This window comes from Lissotriton vulgaris, chromosome 7, assembly GCF_964263255.1.
Source record: "Lissotriton vulgaris chromosome 7, aLisVul1.2, whole genome shotgun sequence".
NCBI classification, from domain to species: domain Eukaryota; kingdom Metazoa; phylum Chordata; class Amphibia; order Caudata; family Salamandridae; genus Lissotriton; species Lissotriton vulgaris.
In genome coordinates, this window is record NC_141695.1 from 1,221,415,428 (window position 1) to 1,221,441,612 (window position 26,185).

General features: G+C 45.3%; 1 protein-coding gene across 1 annotated transcript in view; it reads left to right on the top strand.

The window, feature by feature from the left end:
* Nucleotides 1–26,185, top strand: part of LOC147703282 (uncharacterized) — a 303,605-nt gene that overhangs the window by 13,141 nt on the left and 264,279 nt on the right. The gene's annotated exons all lie outside the window — the stretch shown is intronic.

Below are 26,185 nucleotides of genomic sequence, written 5' to 3' on the forward strand. Positions count from 1 at the left end.
GGGTAATTATTGGTATAAAGGGCACCAATGGCAAGATTGCTTGTACTAGAAATAATTAATGGCACATGGGGCATCCATTGAAAAGTACGAGCATACTTGAGGAAATGCTTGGCATATGTACATCAGTTGCATAATGCTGGTACTAGCACACTGAGGGGACTTTTGGCATAATGGGGGACAACCTGACATATGGAAGGGTGACAAAAGCTGGTTCTGACATGCTGAGGACATGTTTTACATAAGGGTTATCTATGGTATATAGACGGCATACATTACATAATTTTAACACTGGCATATTTTATGTTATTTTTGATATAAGGGGGCACTCATTGAATATGGGGCATCTATGACAAAATGCAGGCCTGGGCATAATGGAGGTATTTTTTTACTTATAGATTGCTCCCATACCATATTTTGGATTTGCCCAACATGAAAGAATTTGAATATTTTGTTTGGGCTCTTTCTGCACCTACGGCATTTTAGCAAACCTATGTGGAAATTGTTCTTTAAAAAGCTTGAATTCCCCTATACTTTTCAAAATTTTCTCAGAGAGAGAAGCCTGCTGGAAACTATCTGCATTACTCACTTTCCTCGCTCACTCTAAGGTAGGGCAAGAATCACGCCCCAGGGGCCTCATTTATGAGGCCGTGCGTCAGTTTTGCGCCGCCGGTGCGTCACTTTTTGTGACGCACCAGCGGCGTACAAAATGCGCCTTGTTGCGCCATATTTAAAAAGTGACGCATCTAGGTAGAGCGTCACTTTTTAAACCCCTGCGCCACATTATACCTGCGTCAGGTATAATGTATGCAGAGGGGGCGTTCCCCCTCAAAAAGCCTCGTAATAGTGACGCAGTGAAATCTATGAGATTTCACTGCGTCACTTTTAGGATGCTGTTGCGTCAAAATCTTGCACCTGCCTCACAGCAGGCGTAAGACTGACGCAAGCCCTTTCACATGGGGCTTTCCCCATGTGAAAGGACGCATTGCTGGAGTTGCGTCACTTTTGTGACACACTCCAGCAATGCGTCACTTTTGCGCTTACAGATGCGTCAGAAATACTGACGTATCTGTAAGTCCTTGCGACATGATGCATCATACATTAAATATGACACATCATTGGTGTCGCAAGGAGTGCGCAGTGAAAAGTGACGCATCGCTGTTTTCAAGCAGCGATGCGTCACTTTTCATAAATGAGGCCCCAGGACTTTCAAAGATAGATCAAGCCATCAGCACCATGAATATAGGTGGCATCTAAAATAGACATTTATCTTTGTTATTCTGTTAAACTAATAATCCGCTTATAATGGCACTTCCACAATGTCATGTGTTGTGATGTTAGCATCACATGGCATGCCTTCCTGGAAATAATCAGGGTCAAGGGTCATATAATGTCACTTCCTGTGATTTCATTAGGAGCAAAGGGTATGTGGTGTAACTTCTGCTGTCCCTGGCATTTTGATGAATCAACACCCATGCTCCTTTGTCTCAGATATCCCCGCACCTCACCCTCCACCCCCTGCAGCAACATTCCCAGGTACTGCCAAAGCCCAGGGATGAGCAATGTCTTCCCTCCCATGAGCCCACTTCCTGAATCAAGCTGGAAACAGTCACGTGCAGTGGCAGAGCCCATGCTGACACAAGACTATCTACACCCTGCAGGCTGTGCCAATGCCACCCTTCCCAGTCTGAAGGAACAGCCGAGGGCTGAGAACAGAAACCTCATGCTAACAAGGCTCCGATTTGAAGGCAGGACAGGTTGGGCAGTGCAGACACATCTCCCACAAGATGACTCATATCCTGCTCTCCATTCTCCCATCCAGCCACCCACCTGCCACCACTGACCCAGATATTTCCCCAAAGCTACTGCACCTATATACCACCTGCCCCACAGTTGGCAAATATATGCAGATTTGTGCTTGGTATACAAACTGTTAGGGGGTAAAACATGGATTTATATTCTGTATTCCTGAGCCTGCATGATGTTCCCTATTGCAGAGAAATATCTCATGTGCACAGGACACAGATGCAAGCACACTGGCCGAAATTAGTGATTCCCACTACCCTTCCCACACATCAGTTTCCTCACAGCTGAAACCATGGATGTCATACGGATACCTTGTGTGTTCTTCTTTAATAAATCATCAGCACAACGCTAATGACAGTTTTCTTTTGAGCCATTTGCATCTGTTTTACTATGGGAGCCTTCTTCAAGGGCTTTGCTGCTTCTCACTTGGATTCCTCATCACAGCTTTTGGTCCACAGTTGCTTCCTGTTTTTACTTTGGATGTAATGTATTTACATTAACTTATAGACTGTAGTATGTAAGGGTTTATATAACTTGGCCCTGTTTCAAAAAGGTAAACAAGCACATCTTGTGTAAGTTTACGCTTATTTGAAGTTCACAAAAATGCACTTTATTCATAATTGTACACGTGGTAGGGCTCCACAGTCAGGGCAGAGAACTCAGCACATAAAAAGATAGTTATGTCTTATCTTTTTTATGTGAGGAGTTCTCCACTCCGAATGTGGAGTCTCTGCACTCATAAACGTGTGACTAAAATACAGTTTTGGGAATTTGAAACAAACTTAAACATATGCAAGAGTGTAGGTTTAACTTTGTGAATCAGGCCTTGTATTCTTTACAAAGTTAAGTAGTGGCTATGTGATATAGTTATTTAATAAGAGAAGTAGGAAGAGATGTTCTATGGTGAATACCCTTGTCCACAGGTGAGTGGATATCATTAGTGCAGGTTGTGCAGTTGAACCTGGGCCTTTAGATTTGATGGGTTAGTTCCCACACCAATTAATGACAGGGGCCTCTCAATTCTTACGACAAAGCCAGGGGATGAGGGGTGCATTAGGGCCCCTGGAAACCTTCTTACTGTTTGTCTATATGTGCTGCAGGCTGAAATGAATGGCCTTGAAGGGAATCCAGTGAGTTGTCTTCAAGGCAGTCAGGAAAGTTCTCTGGGGCTATTGCAACTTAACAAAAATGCAGTTCACGTGGCAATGACAATCAATGCCTGTTTACCTTGGAAATACAGGAACAAGATGCAACCTGGATAACAATATACAGGAGCATAGTTTGCATTTCTTATCTTACCTACATACACACATGGAAGTTATATCATTGCTAGCACAGAGTGGGAACCAGCTGGAATTCATTTCTGGTAGGCATTCTGATGATAGCACCAACTCATTGATGCCTCCGCATTGCATGTTGTGAACGCTAGGGTTCCCCATACTGTGCAAATTCTATCTCCCGCCTCTTCACCACCTGTGGCCAACCTGACATCTGTTCTGACTGGCCTCCTTCTAGCTTCCTCTTTTCAGGATGATAATTCTACAACACTGCATGTTGTGAATGCTGGGGTTCCCCATACTGTACAAATTATATCTCCCACCTGTTCTCAGTGTGGCTCACTGGTTCGAGGCGGCAGACCCGAGAGCAGAGGACGGCCCGGGACCAGGGTTCGATTCCCGGCGCGGCAGGTTTCTGGACCAGGGTCAGCGGACTCGATAATTCCCTCGCCTCGGTGCCCACTCTGATCAGCGATCACACTCGGCAACTCTGGGCATTAGCTTGCCTCATCTTCACTAACGGCCCCATCAGACCGCCGGGGATGCCTGGTCTCACCCTGGAGATACCCATTAAGGGACCATCTCTCAGGGAAGCCAGGAAGGGTTTCGCAGCGGTCGAAGCGCCTTGGGACCCTCCGGGTAAGTAGTGCGCTATATAAATGCCTATACATATACATACATACAACTAGCTGCCAACCTGACATCCGTTCCGATAGGCCCTCCTCTAGCTATCTCTATTCTGAATAACAATTCCAACGCACTGCTCGCTGCTAATGAGCCGCGAATGCACAGCCATCATGAGAATCTGCATGTGGCGGTGAGCCTCAGCAAGGCGTACCGGTGCAAGGGATTCGCCCTTCTCTGCACAGAGTCCTCAGACCAATAGGAAGAAGTTGGCACATAAACTAGAATAGAAAATATAGAGTTTATTAAACCTCATGAGGTGGAACTACATTCACACAACACCCTTCTGTAGTGTATGAAGTAGCACACTGAATGGAAGGAGCTTGGTCCTTTTATACCCACACAGGGGATCAAATGAAGGCGGTACAATTACAAAATGCTGGTTTTAGGTACATATAAGGCCATACAGAAAATGCACAGTCAACAAGTGGGAGTAGCTAACAGTTGTTCTGGTGAACACATCCTGACAGTTACAGACTGGGGATAGCTGCAAGGACAGCTGCAAGCTTAACTGAGCATGTGCGAAGGTGGAAGATGCCAAATATAGTCAGTTTCTAGGCAGATTTCAAGAGCAGTTAACAGAAAGAAAGGACAGAGCACATGGCAAGCAAATGGTAGCACATGGCAAACAAAATGGCTGACCGAAATACAAAATGGATTCCATGAAACGGACAAGATAGTCTCTAAATACAGGATGGCTTCCACTAATGCTAACTTAATCGCTGCCAAATTACAACATACATGCCCCACCACAAGGTTAGCTGGAGCTAACTTCCCTAACTCCCCTAGTTCTGCTGCTCACAATGCTGGACAGATTCTACCCATGATCCTGTCCCCCAGCTCTACCCGCAATCTCGTCCTGGCCAAACCGGCTGGCAAGGGTCAACTGTTGTCTGTTCCCTTCTCCCCTATCCCACTCATTCCCCCAAGCACGCAGTTCCATTTCCCAGAATTCCTTGACTCAGGACCTACTCACTGGCCACCGGCCCTTATCGTACCTTTGTCCACTAACTATCCTCAGCCGCTGGGTCCCTGGGACCTAGCCTCACATCTCCATATACAAACCTTATTGGAAGACCGATTTAACGAGATTGCACTCTGTCTTCAACAATTTAAGGCTTATATTCGTAGCCTATCACACATCACTGAGGATCAATCAATTGATTCCAGATTAAGCCGCTCCCTTTTTGACAAAACTACGCTCACACCCTTACTGCGGTTGTACCTGGTGCCGTACCCCCCTATCCTAGGCGAATCACATCCTATAGTTGGGCCTCCGCTCCGCATCCTAATAACCCCTCTGGCCCCTCCAGATGTAAATCCTCCCTGTCTGAGAATGACATTTAATCTCTACTTCTGTCTTATGATCAGCCACTTCCTTCCACCCCTTCTAACTCACATCTAATTGAATCAATCTCCACTGATTCCTTCAGGGAACCTAAGCCAAATACATGAACTTTAAACATGAACAACCTCACAAAAGTAACCACCACGCTACCACATCAACTGACATCCCCGTTAGTCTCAAATGTGCAATCCTACACTGCGGATTGGCTGTTAAACACCCTGCAGATATTGCCGATCTCATCCTTGTCCAAGATCTTGACTTTTTAATGTGGACGGAAACTTGGCTAAATGACTCAGCCACTCATATCCTGGACCTTTCAATGCTTCCCAACTTTGATATCATTAGGTTGAATATAACTAGTGGTCAAGGGGGAGGCATTGCATGCCTACATCGTAATAATCTAACAGTGAAAGTCATTCATGCTGACCTTCTGCAGTCTTGTGAATATCTATGCATTGAATTTGAAGTACCGAAAAATAAATAATACCATATAGGGCTATACTTACTGATAGCCCCCAATACCAATTACCAATAACCAGTCAGTTGGCTGTGAAGGAAAGTACAATCATTTATTATAAAACAACTCTGCCAGAGGAGCTTCTCGTGACCGAACCCCTCGAGGTCCGCCGAGAAGACTGCTGGCACATTATCAAGAGATCACATATATACTGTTACATTTCGAAACCGTTACCTAGAAAGGAAAAATACAAGTTGGTACAGGTTGCTGAGAAGGAAAGACCATATATGGCATACAAAGAAGCTTCAGTTTAGCTTAGCTCATTATAGCAAGGTCGATGAGGGTAACTCTCTTCTGCCTGTCTCAGGAGGGTTCGCACAACGCCTCCTGGAATGTGCTTATCCGGCCTACCTCCACCCATAACCTTGACAGGCCTAACATGCAGGAGCAGCAGTTTGTTACAGTTGTCATACTGTAGTGTAGTTCCTATTTTCCCTATCGGCCCTGCGCATTGGAATAACATAAACAGTAGTATAGACGTAGAAGTGCGGTCTTCCAGGTCTCTACTGACTATGCTAAACTTAATTGGGTTTGTTACCAACTAGCTCAGAGGTCACTGGAAACTTTCTTGACTGAATAGGAAGTGATCAGCTTCCCTGGTACAGACAAGAAGGGATTCAGTTTTCCAACAACCGCATAAACATGACAACTTTGCTCCTTAGAATAAGAGTCAATCTCTAGAGTCGTGTGAAACAATAGACAGTTATTTTACTCAGTCAGTGTGCAGATTACTTTCACCAAGATGCAGAGAATAGAGAGACGGGCGTTTTCAATAAAAAGGTATGTGGGAGGGCAGGGTTGATAAACAGGTGTGGAGGCTTAAGTATAGGTTGAAAAGAAGGTTTATTAACAAAAGTAGTAGATGTAGGTTGTTGAGTTATGGTTATTGGTTGCTTTTCTTCTTCATCCGAGGTGTCCCGTGAACTGGAATGGTCCGATGATAGGGGTGTGTTTCTTCCTTCTGGATGTCCTTGACCGTGATGGTCACCCCGGAGGCTCATAGGGGGATAAAGAAATGACAAAGGAGCCGTCAGAATAAGTTGGAACTAGTTCAAGGTTGTAGTCACCATCACCTCACCGTGGTGCACTAGGGTTTTAAAGTGCCACTAGAATAGTTCCAATAGCCCAGATTACGATAAGGCAAGGATAGCCCAGGGTGAAAATAGAAAGGAAAGAAGGAAATATAGGTGTAGCTAATCGCCTTGTATCTTTCCTTATGAACGTTAACGTCTGTGTTCAGAAAAACGGTGCCCACATATAGTCAATCCAACAGTAAGCGTGTTTAGTCACAAAAGAGTTATCCTGAATTTCACAACCCTCTGTTACACGTAACTGCCTTGATTTCCCACTCTTTTCCCACCCTCTCCCAACTGCTCCCAGGACCCTGACACTAACCTGGCTCCGCCGTAACTCTCCTGAGTCACGGCCGCTCCCCAGCCACCTCCGGACACCACCAGCCTTCGGACCAGGCTTCCTCTTCTTCCTCGAGGTTGTCGGATGTCCAGCTGTTCTTGGTACCGGGTCCCGCGTCTACTCCTTTCCTCAGGTCGGGTCCCGCGTCTTCTCTCCTCCAATCGGGTCCCGCGTCTTCTCCTTTCCTCAGGTCGGGTCCCGCGTCTTCTCTCCTCCAGTCGGGTCCCACGTCTTCTCCTTTCCTCAGGTCGGGTCCCGCGTCTTCTCTCCTCCAGTCGGGTCCCGCGTCTTCTCTCTTCCAGTCGGGTCCCGCGTCTTCGTACTCCCTCGTGGTCTCTCTTCCGCGTTCTCCCTCGACTTCACGGTTGTTCTGCTCTTCTCTTATTGGTCCCCCGATTCCACTTCCAGGTCGCGGAGGCGGAACTTCCGGGTTGTTTCTATTGCGTTCCTGTGAGGTTAGAAGAGAGGAATCTGGAACTTGTGGTCTCGAATAACGAGATGGAAACTCGCTCCGCTCAGGTACTTTCTCACATCCCCTTTCCCTTGCTGTCTTTCTTCTAGGGTTTTGTGCTTCTTGTGGATATCTTGATAGATAGTCTGCATTCCCTTGTTCTCGCCCTTTCCTATGTCGAGTGTGAAATCTATATGGCTGCAAGGATAGAAACCATCTCAACACTCTCTCGTTGTGGCCTTTATTCCTAGCTAACCACTCTAATGGTGCATGGTCTGTGAAGAGAGTGAATTCTCTTCCTTCCAAGTAATACCGCAAGGTTTCTATTGCCCATTTGATGGCGAGGGCTTCTTTCTCAATAGTCGCGTGATTTTTTTCTCGTGGGAAAGGTTTACGACTAATGTACAGAATAGGTTTCTCAGTCGTTTCTTGAGAAAGGACCGCACCTAACCCCTGATCAGATGCGTCTGTTTGTAGGATAAAGGGACGAGAATAGTCTGGACTAATTAGGACAGTTTCTGATGTTAGAGAATGTTTAAGAGCCTCAAAGGAATGTCGCACTTTACTAGAGGGGTATTGTAACAACTGTTCTGTTTTACAGTTCTTCTGTAGAAGATCAGTCAGGGGAGCTGCCATCTGGGAAAACTGAGGGATGAATCTTCTATAGTAACCTAATAGCCCCAAAAATGCTCTCAAATCTTTTTTTGTTTTGGGAAATGGTATGTTGGAAATAGCCGACAGTTTCGACGGCTGCGGTCTTATAACACCTTCACGCAATAAATAACCTAGATATTTGACTGTTTGTGCTGCCAAATGACTCTTGGCTGGGTTGATTTTTAAACCATGCATACCTAAGGTTTGCACGATAGTGGTGAGATGTCTTAGGTGTTGTTCCCAGGTGTCACTGTATATTACAATGTCATCTATGTAGGCCCCATCAAAATCATCATAGGGCCTTAGGATTGTATTCATGGCTCTTTGGAATGTTGCTGGAGCCCCATGTAGACCAAAAGGCAACATCCTAAATTGGTACAATCCGTCGGGTGTGGAAAAGGCTGTTTTTTCTTTGTCCTCTTCTTTTAAAGGTATCTGCCATTAGCCTTTACACAGATCAAGGGTACTGATGTATTTTGCTTTCCCTATTCTTTCTACCATTTCATCCACTCCAGGGAGTGGGTAAGTGTCAAATTCTGAGATCTTGTTCACCTCTCTAAAGTCAATGCAAAATCTAATCGACCCATCCGGTTTAGGTACGAGTACAATGGGAGAATTCCATTCGCTCTTAGATGGTTCTATGATTCCCATCTGCAACATCTTTTGTACTTCTTCTCTTATTGTTTGTCTTCTGGCTTCAGGTATACGATAGGGTCTTAATCTAACTCATTTACCAGATAGTGTTTTTATGGCATGCTCGATGAGATTGGTAATTTCTGGGGTAGTAGAGAAAACAAACTCAAGAGGTTGTAACACCTCGAGCAACTTGTCATGTAAAGGTTTAGGCAATTCTGAATCAATGCATTGCTGAAATAGAGGTTCCGGAACATCTATGTTTTGAACAGCTACTGGAGCCGGTCCCTCCCATTTCTTTAAGAGATTCACATGATAAATCAGCGAAATTCTCTTGTTGCTGTCTACTTCTATGCGATAGGTTACAGGGGTGACTTGTTGGAGCACTGTGTAAGGTCCCTGCCACTGTCCTAACAGTTTCTGATCGGATGATGCCATCATAAGCAATACCAGATCACCGACTTGGAAGGTTCTCAGTTTGGCCCCTTTGTCATATTGCACTTTTTGTGCGTTTTGTGCATCTTCTAAGTTGTTTCTGACTATTTCTCGTATTTGACCTAAATGTGTTTTTAAATTTGACACATACTCAGGTATGGGTTTGGTATGATCCCGTTCGGTTTCCCACTGCTTACGGGCCATATCTAAGAGGGTGCGGGGTTTCTGTCCATAGAGCAACTCAAAGGGAGAATAGCCAGTACTCTTTTGCTCTTTGCATCTGATGGCAAAGAGGGCCAAGGGAAAAATATCTTCCCACCTTCTGGTTTCCAAGTCCAACAACTTCTTAAGAGTGGCTTGGATGGTAGCATTATATCTTTCCACCAATCCATCCGTTTGTGGATGGTAGGCAGCTGTTCTGATTTGTTTAATCCCTAGTTGTTTGCATATATTTTGCATCAGTTTGGAGACAAAAGGAGTTCCCTGGTCAGTTAGGATCTCTTTGGGAAACCCTACCCTAGAAAAGACTCCAATCATAGCTTTGGCTATATTAGTAGTGTCATGTCGACGGAGTGGTATAGCCTCAGGGAATCTGGTGGCGTAATCTACCATAACTAGTACATATCTATAACCACTTCGAGAAGGTAACAGGGGACCAATTATATCCATACCTACTCGACTAAAGGGATCATTGATGATGGGAAGAGGTAACAGTGGGGCTCGCGGTGGATGATACCGACTGTGTCGTTGACAAAGAGGACATTCTCTACAGTATTTCTTTACTTGCTGGTATATCCCTGGCCAGTAGAAATTTTCTACAATGGTTTTCTCAGTTTTATCTGCCCCAAAGTGACCCCCTAAAAGGTGACTATGTGCAAGATACAATACTTTTTCTCTAAAGGGTTTCGGTACTAACAACTGAGCTTTTTGGTCGCGATCTCCTTTCCTATACAACAATCCATTCTTAATGAAAAAATATGGACCTACATGTTGTGGGTCCCCTTCTTCGAGTGCATTTTTCCATGCCTCTTGTAATACAGGGTCCTCTTGCTGAGCGGCATGAAAATTGCGATCTGTTTCCCAAGGATTTTCTATCGGAACGACCGGCATGGCCAAGGGTTTTATTCCTTTTTTAGCCCTTCTTTGACTTCGGCTTTTCCGAGGTTTGGAAGGTGGCCATTCTTTTTCTGCATCTTTAAAAAAAGGTGCTGTAGCTAGCCATTCCCTCATTTCCTCTGATCCGGATCCCTGCAACAACTGGGGTAGTTTGGCATAATCATTACCAAGAATAGCTTGTTCCGGTGGATGAGGTATTAAGCCTACAGTTAAGGACGTGCCCGGATCCTGAGGATGTTAAATTAAAACCTTGGCGGTAGGATATGGTTTGGTGTCGCCATGTACACATTTAATGGCCACCATACCGTCAATGGGCCCTATATTGTCACCTAAGTCTTGAGGCCGAACTACACTATGAAGACATCCTGTGTCAGATAAGGCTGTGACTATTTGTCCATTCACAGATACAGGACATTTGTAAGGAGGAAGTTTCCTGTTGGGGGGTGAGCAATAGTAATTACGAGCCATTCCTATTTCCATGGGTTCTTCTCGTTGAGGACAAAACCGTGCTATATGTCCCATTCCTCCACATTGGAAACACTGGGGTCCAGTTACAGGAGGTCTGTTGGTCGGGATACTGGGTATTGGCGTACTTGGAACTAAAGTAAGGGGTTCGGGTTTCTTGACCATAGGAGGTCTGGTCGGCCTGTGTACTGAATGACCCCCGGTTTTCCCTACATTTTCTTCTTTACCCTTTTGAAAATCTTGGGCCCTGCTATAAGCACTAGCTATTTCCACCGCCGTTTCCAGAGTGAGGTTCCCCTGTTGTCGAACCCAACGTTGAATGGGTGGATGTAAGGAGGTTAGATATTGCTCGAGATAAATCTTTGCCATAATTCCATCCTTATCTGTAGTGGCAGGTTTTAGCCAACGATCCGCCATGTCTTTGACCCTGAAGTACAGAGCACGGGGTGTCTCTTGTGGACCTTCTTTCATCTGTCTTAACTTAAGCCTATAGGTTTCGTCATCAATTCCCAGTCTCTCTAAAATGCATTTCTTAATCTCCGCATAGGGATCCGTTCCCTGTATGGTGGCAGCTTGATAAGCGGCCTGCAGGTCTCCTGATAACAGTGGCCCCAAATACTGACCCCATTTGTCCGTGGGCCATGAGGCTGCATTTGCCATGCGTTCAAAGTTACTGAAGAAATAATCCGGGTCTTCTCCAGCTACATAACGTTGTAACACTACAGAGGGTAAGGTGGTAGGACCTCTTTGTTGGCCAAGGGCCGTGGTGAGTTTGTCCACAACAGCCCCTTGTGTTTGTTCTTGATCAGCGAGTACTTTTTGCAATTTTCCTCGATCTTCCTCAACAACAGTCAAAAAGCGTTCCATAACTTTCCCCAGATGTTCCTGATTTTCAGCCATCTTTGCTAGGGCAGCCTCCATTTCGCCTTTGGATCCCACTTCTGACACCACTTGTGGGAGGGCAGGCTTGATAAACAGGCGTGGAGGCTTAAGTATAGGTTGAAAAGAAGGTTTATTAACAAAAGTAGTAGATGTAAGTTGTTGAGTTATGGTTATTGGTTGCTTTTCTTCTTCATCCGAGGTGTCCCGTGAACTGGAATGGTCCGATGATAGGGGTGTGTTTCTTCCTTCTGGATGTCCTTGACCGTGATGTTCACCCCGGAGGCTCATAGGGGGATAAAGAAATGACAAAGGAGCCGTCAGAATAAGTTGGAACTATTTCAAGGTTGTAGTCACCATCATCTCACCGTGGTGCACTAGGGTTTTAAAGTGCCACAAGAATAGTTCCAATAGCCCAGATTACGATAAGGCAAGGATAGCCCAGGGTGAAAATAGAAAGTAAAGAAGGAAATATAGGTGTAGCTAATCGCCTTGTATCTTTCCTTATGAACGTTAACGTCTGTGTTCAGAAAAACTGTGCCCACATATAGTCATCCAACAGTAAGCGTGTGTAGTCACAAAAGAGTTATCCTGAATTTCACAACCCTCTGTTACACGTAACTGCCTTGATTTCCTACTCTTTTCCCACCCTCTCCCAACTGCTTCCAGGACCCTGACACTAACCTGGCTCCGCCGTAACTCTCCTGAGTCACGGCCGCTCCCCATACCACCTCCGGACACCACCAGTCTTCGGACCAGGCTTCCTCTTCTTCCTCGAGGTTGTCGGATGTCCAGCTCTTCTTGGTACCGGGTTCCGCGTCTTCTCCTTTCCTCAGGTCGGGTCCCGCGACTTCTCTCCTCCAATCGCGTCCCGCGTCTTCTCCTTTCCTCAGGTCGGGTCCCACATCTTCTCTCCTCCAGTCGGGTCCCGCGTCTTCTCCTTTCCTCAGGTCGGGTCCCGCGTCTTCTCTCCTCCAGTCGGGTCCCGCGTCTTCTCTCTTCCAGTCGGGTCCCGCGTCTTCGTACTCCCTCGTGGTCTCTCTTCCGCGTTCTCCCTCGACTTCACGGTTGTTCTGCTCTTCTCTTATTGGTCCCCCGGTTCCACTTCCAGGTCGCGGAGGCGAAACTTCCGGGTTGTTTCTATTGCGTTCCTGTGAAGATAGAAGAGAGGAATATGGAACTTGTGGTCTCGAATAATGAGATGGAAACTCGCTCCGCTCAGGTACTTTCTCACAAGGTATTATTTATTGAACAGTCTTTCTTCTCATGCAAGAGAAAGGAATTGCCACAATTGCAAGACTAGTTATTATAAAAAGTGCGTACAGTAAAATGAGGATTGTGAAATAATACTGTAAAAGCATTGATATGGCTTCTTAGCCATACAATGGTTAAAATTAATAAAATATATACATTCATATATACATTAGGCTAACGTACTCAACTGGTGCTTCTAACTACGCCTACCCCAGTGTACCTGACCTAAGCCTAATACTTGGGAGGGAGTAAGTAAGTAGCAGTTTTAGTTAAGTTGGTTTTGCCAAGGTTTGCTTCAAGAATTCTCTCTAAGGGTTTAGTCAACACCATACCTCTGAAATAGAATGTTGGAGGTCTTGTATCTCCTTCCAGGACCCGATATCCCAGTCACTCGCAAGAGTAGGCTCGAAACGCCGGAGCTGGATTTTCTCGGCAAGAGAAAAGACAGCGTCTCTCTCAGTGCGTCAAGGAGGAGGAGGGGCAGCGTCCGTGGGCTGCTTGCATCTGCTGGGCTCTGCAAGGGACAGCTGTTCTGCTCCTGTATTCACCACACCATCGCTATCATCGATGTCGTTGTCGCAGCATTTGCTTAAGGCAACGTTGGTAATATATATACCTGAAAGGTGCCTTGTTTGACGTAAGTTTTTGGACATAAGACGTCAATAAATCTGTCACTAGGAAGTGATCGTCTCTCAGTGCTCATTAGAGTTCTATTACTAATCAAAACATAGCAAGCGGGGCTTTCCCAGGTTGCTGAGTTTTATCTTGTTGAAGAACTCAGAGTGTAATCTAGGAATCTAAGATAGTGGCTTCTGCTGTGTCATCTGCTGTAATGAGCTGCAGAGGAAGAGATTCTGAAATGTGGCTCTGATCGTTTTAGGCCAGAGACGAGTTTCTAAAATAACGCTCTTATTCGTTTATGCCATTATAGGGGTATGAATGGATTATAGCCGTATAGGGGCATAAGGTCACAGTATTGATCGGGGTCCTAGATTAGAACACGACAATACTATTTCTTGAGAGAGCGACTTCTACCGACCCTAATGGTTTAGATTCGGCTACAAGCAAGCTAGGCCACAAAATGGCGCTGGTCGAGTTAGGTTATAACACCCGTCAGAAGACAGAAATTCATATTGAGTGAGTAACAATCACTGAATTATGTATATATGTAAAACCCACTAATGCACAGACTCCTATACTGAACTGAATAGGTACACCACGCTAATTTTCAAATGGTACTGTGTGTCTTCCGTTTACTTACAGGGTCTAATCCAAATTTCAGTTCCTCAAACCCTCCTTTTAGGGTAATGTAGCTAACTATTAAGGGACTAATCCTGGAAAACCTCCTCATCAATGGCCATCAACTCATGAAACTCCTGTTGGAGCATCTGAGTCTTGGAAGGGATGGGGGAGGGGACGATCAAAGCTGTAATTTTAGTAGCACAATAAGAGCAACAGGCAGGACCACATTGCATACAAAGGCAGCAAGTGAATAGAATGCCTGCAGCCCCAACCACTATCATCAATAATTTCCATCCCCAGGCTGATAGGAGTCCCCAGAACCAACTAGAGAGTGACCAGGAACCATTGTCTGTGTGTATTTCTGAGGCTATGCGATGTAGCTTCTGAATTGCTAAATAAACTGTGGGAGCGGAGTCTGGGATGTAAACACAGCAGGAGCTGCCGATCATACGGCATGCCCCTCCTCGATCAGCTAAGATAACGTCCAAAACCATTCGGTTTTGAAGAGAAACAAGTCTCGTGGCCTGAAGTTCTTCCGTCATATTTGTCATACTATCCGTAGTGATATTGATGACATTTTCCATCATCCTGGACAATCGTCTAACTTCTCTACTAGTGAATATTGGACTCCAGAGCGGGAATAATCCTTTGGCAACATCGTAAAACTGTTGTAATGAAGTGTCAGTCTGATCAACTTCGGTCATCCCGAGCTGCCTTCTGTGTCTACTAGGAACTACCTTAGAATCATATAATTGGTGAATCTTATGATAGTCTGAAGCTGCTATATACACTGGGGGGTACAAGAAAGACAAATACCATTGGCCTGCCCATCCCCGAGGTAACCAGTTATAAGCGTTTTCCCCGTGTACAAAATAAACATTTGGAGGAGTCAATAATGGTGGGCTGCTAAAAATCTTTATTCTATAGGTGTAGTTACAAACACTATTCCTGACCTGCACATGTCCCATTCCTTGTACACAGAAAGCAGAGGAGGTATTCAGAATGGGTATGGGCATAATTCGCTCACTGGTGACATTTCTGGTGATAAACTGCTGAAAATACTGTGAGTGATTGAAGTTAGCGAAATCATAAAGTTCATTTTTCAACCAGGAACTGTTTTCATGACTAGTGTATATGTTCATACAGGCATTTGGATCCAATGATCCCTCCCCATCATTTCCTGCAGGATCAAAACCCTGGTGTGTCTCTATATAAGCTAAGATCATATTATAATCTTTCTCCGTGAACTGTTTAGGGTTCTCCACATAATGGTTATACATGTCTGATAACATCTGGAACCATGCTTTACAGCTTCCTAAATAGGAGAAGGGCAAGGAGAGGAATAAATCATGTTTGTGCATGACTGATGGCAAAAGCCCACAAACCCAACAATCTGTAATGTTAGAAGTACTATGCGTTTGATGAAGCATTTCCACAAACACATTTTTAGCATAGGTCTGACAATGTTTTCCCTTATAGGGATCTAAGGAAAACAGCAAATGTTCTGGAGGAGCAACAGTAGTTTTCATCATTGTTTCCATTGGATGTCAGTACTCTAAATATATGAATACACTCATAAAAATTACTAATATAACTGCTATCACTACTACAAAGGCTATTTTCACACGCATGGTCCAAGCAGAAAACATGGGTTCATAAAAGGGTAAATATCGTGGAGCAAAAGGGCGTTCTTCTTCAGGCACAATACGACCAAAGGGGTATATTCCTAGCTAAAAGTCCAAAACTACACTCGGCCAAAGCAGTCCTTCCTGTCAGAGGGTTCTTCTTTCCTGTGTCCGTCTAGAGTCTCACAGGCAGACTCCTATCGTTCATATAAAAAAAAAAACATCAATCCGTGTTACACTTCGTGACTCAGCGAGGAAATCAAGCGTACAACCTGGGCCTTAATATGCAAAACGTCTTTCTTTCGGAACAGAGCAAAATATCAAAGTTCCAGCTCTCAACGGGTTCAGTCCAGTGTCTCGCTCAGTACCTCAGAATAGAATCTAGCAAACCCTATTCATTCAAGTCTTTCCTTATCTCCTAGCCGTATCATCTGAGGTACCGTGATGTTTTCTTGGCCTCAGGTTGTAACGGACATGACCCGGGACTTCCAGATCAGAAAATAACACAGGAGATGGTGTGTTTCCCTCATCAGAGCCACTCCTGACAGAAGTGAAAGCGACCGGATCAGAGGCAATTGCAGATTCCACTGGTGCAGCCTCACCCGATCCCACTATTCCTTCTTCTTGCCTCTGCTCTGTTTTACAGGAGTCGGAAAAAGGAACAAATCTGGTGGCTCTCTCACTTTCCTGAGTCAGAATTCCATCGGGCTGCTGCTGATCATAAGGAAGTGGGAGGGGCAGCTTCTTCAGGTGAGACACGTGCATCTAGTGTTTCTTTCCGTCCACCTTCACTGCTGTCCGTGTCGCCAGGAGAATCTGGTATGGCTTAGACCACCTTGGAGCCAGGCTGGTGTCTCGCTGATATTTCTTAACAAGTACCCATTGACCAGGTTCCAATCGATGTCTGGGGCCCTTTGGCAGGGGTTGCAACACAGATGCTACCTGCTAATGAATAGAATGGAGATCTTTTTAAACAGAGTGTACAGTTAGTCTATTAACATAGGATATTCAACATCTTTAAATTACCTCAGCCTAGGTACTCCCCATACATTAGCAGGCCGTCCAAAAATTATTTCATAGGGCGATAGGCCAGAACGTGAGTGAGGGGTAACTCGTGATGACATTAGGGCCAAGGGTAGGGTATCAGGCCGTTTCAGGTTAGTACTTTCTTGGATTTTTGCCATCCGTTATATATATTCCGTTATATTTCTCAACCAATCCTGCTGACTGAGGATGTCGAGCTGCATGGAATTTCTGTCCTATTTGCAGCCCATTACAGATATGCTTGACAAGGGCCCCATGAAAATGTCCCCCGTTGTCCGACCAAATCAAACGGGGCAACCCAAATCTTAGGATAAACTCTTTGAGAAGAGCTTTCGCTGTTGCTAAAGCAGTGTTTTCCTTAGTCGGGTAGGCCTCAACCCATTTGCTAAAAGCACCGACCACCACCAAAACATATTTCAGGTTATTGACGCGCTCCATATGGATGTAATCCATCTGGAGCACCTCAAAAGGTAAGCTCGGGGGTGCAAAGTTCCCGCTTAGAACAGTTTCCCCTTTTCCCGGATTATGTTGCAAACGGACCATACAATATTGGACTAAATGGACAGCCGTCTTCTGAATATTGGGGTTATTCCATACTGGGTCCAATAGGGCACAAATGCCTTTTGCTCCAATATGAGCTGGGCCATGAGCCATAGTTACAACGGCCTGTACCAGAGCCTTGGGCAACAGCCATCGTTGTCTTTCAGTCAAATCCACCCAACAGGTATTCTCATCCAACCTTTTACCTCCTGCTCCCATCGAACCAACACAACCGGGGTGGCCTCTTTCTCTATTACTTGCAAACTTTCTATGGTGTTATTAAACAGATTAGATTCCTCCACCCACCTTGCAGAAGAAGTCACAAACATAGAGGTGAGCGTGGACTGGGCCGTTTGTTTAGCTATTTGGTCAGCAAAAGCATTCCCTTCCCCCACATCATCCACTACTGTCTTATGTGCACTGCATTTTATTATCGCTACTTTCTTGGGTAATGCCAGAGCTGTAAGTAATAGCAACACCAGGGGACCATTCTGTGTTTTCATACCATGAGAGTTAAGGAAACCCCTCTCCTTCCACAGCCGCCGGAAGCTATGGGCCACACCAAAGGCATATTGGCTGTCCGTATAGATGTTAACCTCTAACCCCTCGCTCAATTCACAGGCTCGTAATAATGCCACTAGCTCAGCAGCCTGGGCTGATCGATACGGAACTCGAGAAGTCTCAACTACTGTTTTTAGCATTGTGACTGCATATGCAGCTGTTGGTGTGCCATCTGCTAACTTAAAACAAGAACCATCCACATACAATTCCACTTGGGGGTCAGATAGAGGAATGTCGGTGAGGTCAACTCTCCCCTTCGTTTCTTCTTCTGTCCGAAATATACAATCATGTATATCGTTTTTAGTTTCATCTGAAGGGAGAAGTTGCAATGTGGCGGGATTTAAAGTGGCACATCGCTTAATTGTGATATGCGGGGCAAACAGAGTTATTTCATAACCAGTAAGGCATGCACTTGTGAGATGCTGTGCCTTCGTTTTGTTTAGCAAGGCATCCACAGCATGAGGCACCATCACTGTTAGGCTAGAATTTAGAACGAGCCCCTCCGACTGTCGGATGGCCACCGCTTCAGCCGCAGTGGGCTTCAGACAGCTATGAAACGCTCTGGCAACATTATCCAATGTGGCCGAAAAGTAAGCACAAGGTCTTTGCTTACCACCAAATCCTTGTGTTAACACTGAAAGCGAGCAACCGTCGATCTCATGCACATACAGTACAAAAGGTTTACGGTAATCAGGGGTACACAAAACGGGTGCAGAACAAAAAGCAGATTTCAGAGAGTCAAAGGAATGTTGACATTCATCAGTCCACGGAAGGGGTTCATGCACATCTTTAGTGGTTAAATGTAACAAAGGTTTAGCAAGGAGAGAAAAATTAGGAATCCCCTGGCGACAGTAGGAGGTAATGCCAAGCAAAGCACGAACATCACGCTGGGTGCAAGGTACAGACATGTTAGAGATAATAGTAATACTTTCAGGAGTCAAATGCCTTCCCTCCTTCGATAGTAGATGACCTAAGTAGGTCACCTCCTGTCGACAATATTGGAATTTGGACAAGGACACCTCATTACCTTTTGCCGCTAGATGGTGCAACAGTTGTACAGTGGCATCTTTACAACCCTCTTCGGTGTCTGACGCAATTAACAAATTGTCTACATATTGTAAGAGCACATTACCCGCCGGCAAAATTAAATCGTCTAGGACTGCTTTAAGGGCCTGACTATAGATGCTAGGACTTTCGGTGTAGCCTTGAGGTGTGTAGCAAAATCTAAAACTTCGGCCAGATAACGAGAAGCCGAAGATCTGACGGCTATCGGGATGGATTGGGATGCTGAAGAAAGCATTTTTCAGATCAATGACCGAAAAATACATTGCAGTTGGAGGGATCATAGTAAGTATGGTAGTTATATCAGACACCACTGGATACTGAGGTACTACAATTTTATTAACCTCCCGCAAGTCGATCACAAAACGATATGTATCGACATTTTCTGAGTTCCCAGAATCAGAAGTCTTTTTTAAAATCGGGAGAATAGGGCTGTTACAAACATTTGAAGCTGTTTCCTCAACTACACCTTTATCAATAAAGTCCTGTATAATGGAAAGTAAAGCTCGCTCACCAGCCGGCAAAATCTTATATTGAGGTATCCGTGGCAATTTTACACCAGGTTTCAATGTGATATGGACGGGATGGATGTCTAGTTTACGGACATCCGCATCCCCCGTTGCCCACAGCGCAGAGGGAACGGTGTCGAATTTGGGTGGAAGAGGTTCGTTTTTAGCAAAGTACTGGTTCATATCTAAATTAGGGGGTTGTATCGTGAAGTAGACACCATCCGGGGAGCAGTAGATTTTCGCATTTAATTTCTTTAACATATCTAGGCCCAATACATTTTCACCACAATGGGAAGTCAACAAGAAAGGGGAATCAACAGTAACCGGACCAATAGTGAATGGGAGCGGTCTTGAGATGGGGCTTACCACCGGAACTCCTGAAAATCCTACTGAAACATTATTCTGCCCGGACAGAGCAGCCCCTGCGACCAATGATCGAGCAACGGTAGTGTTCATTGCTCCTGTGTCAATCAAAAAATTTTCAGAAGTCCCCATCAATTCCCCCTTCACATAGGGTCCATGTTGATTGACTGGTATCGACACTTGGCCCCCTCTCTGTCCTTGGCTGTCCTATGTATAAACATACCCATCTTGGTCTCCGAACGCGTAGTCCTCGTTAAAGTATTGCCTATCTTGAGGATTATCAAAATGCTTTCGTTCGAATTGTCCTTGTGCTGCTTCTTCTCTACGCATATCACTTCGGTCTGGACCACCTTGACACCGTCCTCGGCCTCGGACAGCTCCGTTCCGCGCTGACAGCAACGGACACTGTGCTCTCCAATGTCCTTCCTGTTTACAGTATGCACACTGATTTATCCCCAACGACAGGACTCAGCCTCCACCCCTTCCTGTCCCCACCCCTCTGGACACGGGCCCTCGGATGCCTCTCCCTCCTCCTCGTCCTCTTACAACTTGCTGCAAAAACACCCGAGTCTTAAGATCCTTAGCCTTCTTTTCCATTTTATCCTTACTTTAATTTTCCCTATGCTCATAGTATTGGGCCATACTCAGTATAACAGAAGGGGTGGACGTAGTCCAAGTGCTCTCAGCGGCTTATAGCCAGGTAGAGACTTCTGGTAACAAGTTAGTCACAAAACGATTTACGAACAACCGAATCCCACCCTCTGTAGCAAGGTCCTGTCTGCTAAATTCAATACATGTGCCTTCAAATCGCGTGAAGAAATCGGAAACACTTTCGTCTTTCTTTTGCTTACAGGCGGTCAGTTTATCCCAATCGACCTTGCGAGGGGGGATCAAAGAATGCATGTAAGCAATCATTTTGGTGGGGAGGGTAGTAATTTCATTCTTCGGCTTGTCTCCGAGTTTGCTGTCCTTATCCCATTCTTTCAACTGTTCCCAGGTTCCTCCTAATTCAGCCGCATGATCTGTGTCATGTACCTGTCGCCATATATCCACAGGGACCAACAACATGAAAAACAATTCAATATCAGCTAAAGTAATTATGGCTGAAGTCGCAGCTTCAGTAAATTCCTTATAGAACGCTGTGGGATTCTTATGGGGATCGGGCAGCTGTGATTTTGGAGCTAGGACTTCAGAGAAGTGTGGCTCACTGGTTAGAGGAGGCATACCCTGAAGCAGAGGTCAGGCCCGGGACCAGGGTTCAATTCCCGACGCGGCAGGGTCTTGAGCCCAATTGTCCACGGACTCGACAATTCTCGCTTCGGTGCCCACTCTAATCACGGGTTCACACTCTGCAACTCTGGGCATTAGCTTGCTTAATCTCCACAACGCCCCCCCCGCGGCGGGATGCCTGGCTTTCACCTTGGGGATGCCCAGTACTGGTTATCTCACAGGGAAAAGCCAGGACGGGTTCCCAAGGCAAGCGCCGAGATGCCCTAGGGTAAGTCGAGCGCTATTTAAGAACACACGTACATACTTCTCTTCCATGGAGTGTATACCCATTGTTCCTGAAACCGAGGATCTACTCTGTCTCTCGTAACTACATTCTGATCATTGCGTAGTTCAGGTATTTCAGGATGAAAAATGGGATGCACTTCCCTCATGGGGTGTTGAAGGATTTTTTTTAAACATTCTACTTCAGTATTTTACCAACGTCTCCACATTCTTATACACTTCTCCCGGACTTATATCAAACTTATGGGTTCGATCCAAAATGTCATACAATATCTGAGGAGCCATCCCGTCTCGAAAACATTTCTACCAAATTTCAATAAGGTAACGAGACATTTGATGTAAAGCATGCTGTTGCATAACGGGTTCAAGATCCCTTATGGTACTCCATAAGTCAGTCACAGTATATACATCTTTTCGCATCCATTTAACCGCCTGTTCTGCTCTTGCTTCCTTTTCACTATATCCCAATGCTGGCCTTGTGAATAGTCGCCTAGCGTTCAGCCCACTTGGATCCCCTAATGGAGTAAGGTCCCTTACTTCAGGTGTCGCACCAGCCGATTGAGAGGTCCATATGGGACTCGGGGTTGCTAAAATCACACGAGAACTCCCCATAGGTTGCCCTGTATCTGGAATTAGGGTAGCTGTATCTCTTAGTGAGGTAGGTGTGGTACTTGATGTACCTGCAGGAGCTAGAGACACAGCTACCTCTGGGGCCGAGGCCAGGGGGGCAGTGGTTAACTGGAGGGTATATGCGCTGCGGCGCATAGGATGGGGGCGGTCGAACATCCAATTAATCCTCTATTTCATCTTCAGCTTCATTTCGAGTAACGTAACTTTTGTCTACCTGCAATCTAAACTGTCTATCCAGACAATCAATATTCTGTTCAATCTGGTTTTTATCATAGGCGACGGGTTTCTGAGTAACAGTCTGTCCTTCTTTTATCTTTATTAATTTCCCTGCTCTGGTGCGTCTTCGTTTTGCTTCATTCTGCCATTTGTTAAGGGTGTCAAACATGGCCTGTCTGCTGCGTTTAGCAAACAGACGATCCTGTAAATATTGGATCTTCTTTTCATCAAATGACCCTGTCAACGGCCACTGTAATTCTACATTATCTTTTGTATATTTATGCCATAAGGTATTAAACAAAAGTAGTGCAATCCCATTCTTGCAATACATATCATGACTAGGGCTCCCTTCTGGATGGGCCAGTTGGCTTTCGTCCAGTCTCGTGCCACTCCGGAAAATACAGCCGAAACATAACTTACTGAAGCACGGCATTATTTTTCTATAGTCTACTTTCTTTAGCTGGAAGGGAAACAGGTTAATTACAATACTCTCATACACATGGCCAAGTTCAAACGACTTCAATTATTCACATATAATAAACATACAACACTATTCAAACAACATAAAGGACGAAACAAATTTGTACTAAACAAAAGGCAGAGCCTGTCGACTCCTGCCCATGGAGAACTCGTGTACTTTTCAATTTTTAACAAAAAGAAACCCAAAGTCAAATAGTCTTGTCCTTAGACTACCTAGAGATAGCCACACAGGTTTTCAAACCACAGACCGACCTACGGACCATACGGCAGCCTTCCTGGTTCCCCTCCCAGACTATTCTGGCCAGCATTTCCGTGAGCACTCTGGCAAGGTGTGAACTTTTTCACAAGTCACACCTAGGCGTCTGGGCCCTTATTTATGAGGCCTTGCGTCAGTTTTGCGCCGCCGGTGCGTCACTTTTTGTGACGCACCAGCGGCGTACAAAATGCGCCTTGTTGGCCATATTTAAAAAGTGACGCATCTAGGTAGATGCGTCACTTTTTAAACCCCTGCGCCACATTATACCTGCGTCAGGTATAATTTATGCAGAGGGGGCGTTCCCCCGCAAAAAGCCTCATAAGAGTGACGCAGTGAAATCTATGAGATTTCAGTGCGTCACTTTTAGGATGCTGTTGCGTCAAAATCTTGCGCCTGCCTCACAGCAGGCGTAAGACTGACGCAAGCCCTTTCACATGGGGCTTTCCCCATGTGAAAGGACGCATTGCTGGAGTTGCGTCACTTTTGTGACACACTCCAGCAATGCGGCACTTTTGCGCTTACAGATGCGTCAGAAATACTGACGTATCTGTAAGTCCTTGCGACATGATGCGTCATATTATAAATATGACGCATCAATCATGACGCAAGGAGTGCGCACTGAGAAGTGACGCATCGCTGCTTTCACGCAGCGATGCGTCATTTCTCATAAATGAGGCCCCTGGTTCATATCTCTATTAACAACCAAGTTTGCTCAAAGCAGGAGCTTCTGCCCGTGCAGTCTCAGTACTGCCCCGTCAGACCCCCACCAAGTTCTCCGTGGTCTCAAACCACCAAATACCAAAAACCCCAAAATCAACAGGATATCCAAAACAAAACAAGACAAATCACTCACCTGGTGCACTCAGGTTTGATTGCAAGTTTCTCCACTGCCAACTCCTGAAGACAACAAGGTCTGCTTCTGGGTTACACCCATAGGACTCCGGCGTGGGGCCACTAGCAGCTGAGGTTCTCCTGATCGGGAGAGCGGAGCAACTCCCAAACCGCGGTCAGTCCTCCCCCTCGACCAAGATCACCCTTCCTAATGTCCCGTTCTTTTCCGATGGCGGAGGGACGACCCCAACGCGGAGTCCAGGCAGAGTCGCCAACTGAAGTACCGAAAAATAAATAATACCATATAGGGCTATACTTACTGATAGCCCCCAATACCAATTACCAATAACTAGTCAGTTGGCAGTGAAGGAAAGTACAATCATTTATTATACAACAACTCTGCCAGAGGAGCTTCTCGCGACCTAACCCCTCGAGGTCCACCGAGAATACTGCTGGCACATTATCAAGAGATCACATATATACTGTTACATTTTGAAACCGTTACCTAAGAAGGAAAAATACAAGTTGGTACAGGTTGCTGAGACCATATATGGCATACAAAGAAGCTTCAGTTTAGCTTAGCTCGTTATAGCAAGGTCGATGAGGGTAACTCCCTTCTGCCTGTCTCAGGAGGGTTCGCACAGAGCCTTCTGGAATGTGCTTATCCGGCCTATCCCCACCTATAACCTTGACAGGTCTAACATGCAGGAGCACCAGTTTGTTACAGTTGTCATACTATTTCTTGGGAGAACGACTTCTACCTACCCTAATGGTTTAGATTCAGCTAATGCTACAAGCAAGCTAGGCCACAAAATGGCGCTGGTCGAGTTAGGTTATAACACCCGTCAGAAGACAGAAATTCATATTGAGTGAGTAACAATCACTGAATTATGTATATATGTAAGACCCACTAATGCACAGACTCCTATACTGAACTGAATAGGTACATCACACTAATTTCCAAATGGTACTGTGTGTCTTCCGTTTACTTACAGGGCCTAATCCAAATTTCAGTACCTCAAAGTGACTGGGGGCAGCAATCACACATGCAAATTGCATGCGTTATACCACCCCCCTCGCCATAACCTTCCCTTCACAAAACAGATCATGGATATTATTTCATCTCACATGGATTTCCAGGGCACTCAGAATTTCCTAGTAGACTTCAATCTCTACTGGAATTATATGAATGAAGTGATTGTCAACTGCCTCAAATTCTTCCTACTTCACCTTAACCATACCCAATTATGTGACAGCCCTACACATAACAAAGGAGCCACGCTAGATCTGGTCATTGGTGAGCCCAATTCTCTCCTCCTGGAGTCAATTCTTCCATGTGACTGGACAGACCTGTACTGCATCACCTTCCTCGTCCTTGAATCATTAAGAGCAAGCAGATCCCAACCTAGGAACCCAAAAAAGTTAAAAATATGTTTAAGGAACATCCACTCGCAAGACCTTATGGCGCTCTGTGATATCATCTTGCCACCCCCTTTGAACATGTTGGATGTCCATGACCAGATGGCCCACTATCACCACCCAATGCTTAATGTACTTGACTCAGAAGCACCACTTCAGCTTAAACCAGTGTCCTCCAAGTTCTCCAAACCGTGGTTCAATGATAGTCTTAATGATGAAAAAAGAAATCTAAGATTTGCAGAAAGGAAATGGTGATCACATCCCTCCCTTGAACATCTCTGTCACTTGAGACCCTTACGATGCACATATAATAAACGCATCAGATGCTCAAAGGCCACATTCTTCAGAACTAGACTAGATCAAGCAAAAAAAGGTCCAAAAACTGTTCAAACTCATCAAATCCCAGGCTAACAATAATCCTATCCTCTCCTCTCCGGGTCAAGTAACACTCCTGAACTGGGAAGAATTTGCTGTTTTCTTTACTGATAAGTCTACTAAGATTGAGAGGGAATTAAGCTTGACCCATGATCTCCTCCCGAGTTGTCCTCTGAACACTTTTCACCCTTCAGAGTTGACTAACACTGACCCTTCACAGCCCTTCCTCCCAAAAAACAATGTATCTTGGAGTCTGTTCCAAAACCTTGGATGAACCCACTATACGCAAAATGTTGTTGACGTTGAAACCTTCCAATCACTACAACAACCCTTTGCCATCCAACCTGTTCCCATAAGTGAAATCATCCTTACTGACACTCTGGATGATGCAAGGTGCTATTCCTGATTGCCTTAAATTAGGTCAAGTTACCCCGATCATAAAGAAACCAAATGCTGATCCCTCTGACCTTCTTAACTTTCGCCCAATCACCAACATCCCCACCTTAGCAAAATTCCTGGAGAAATGTGTGCTTGCCCAACTCTGTCATCACATCGACCACTTCCAGCTCCTGGACCAATGCCAATCTGGTT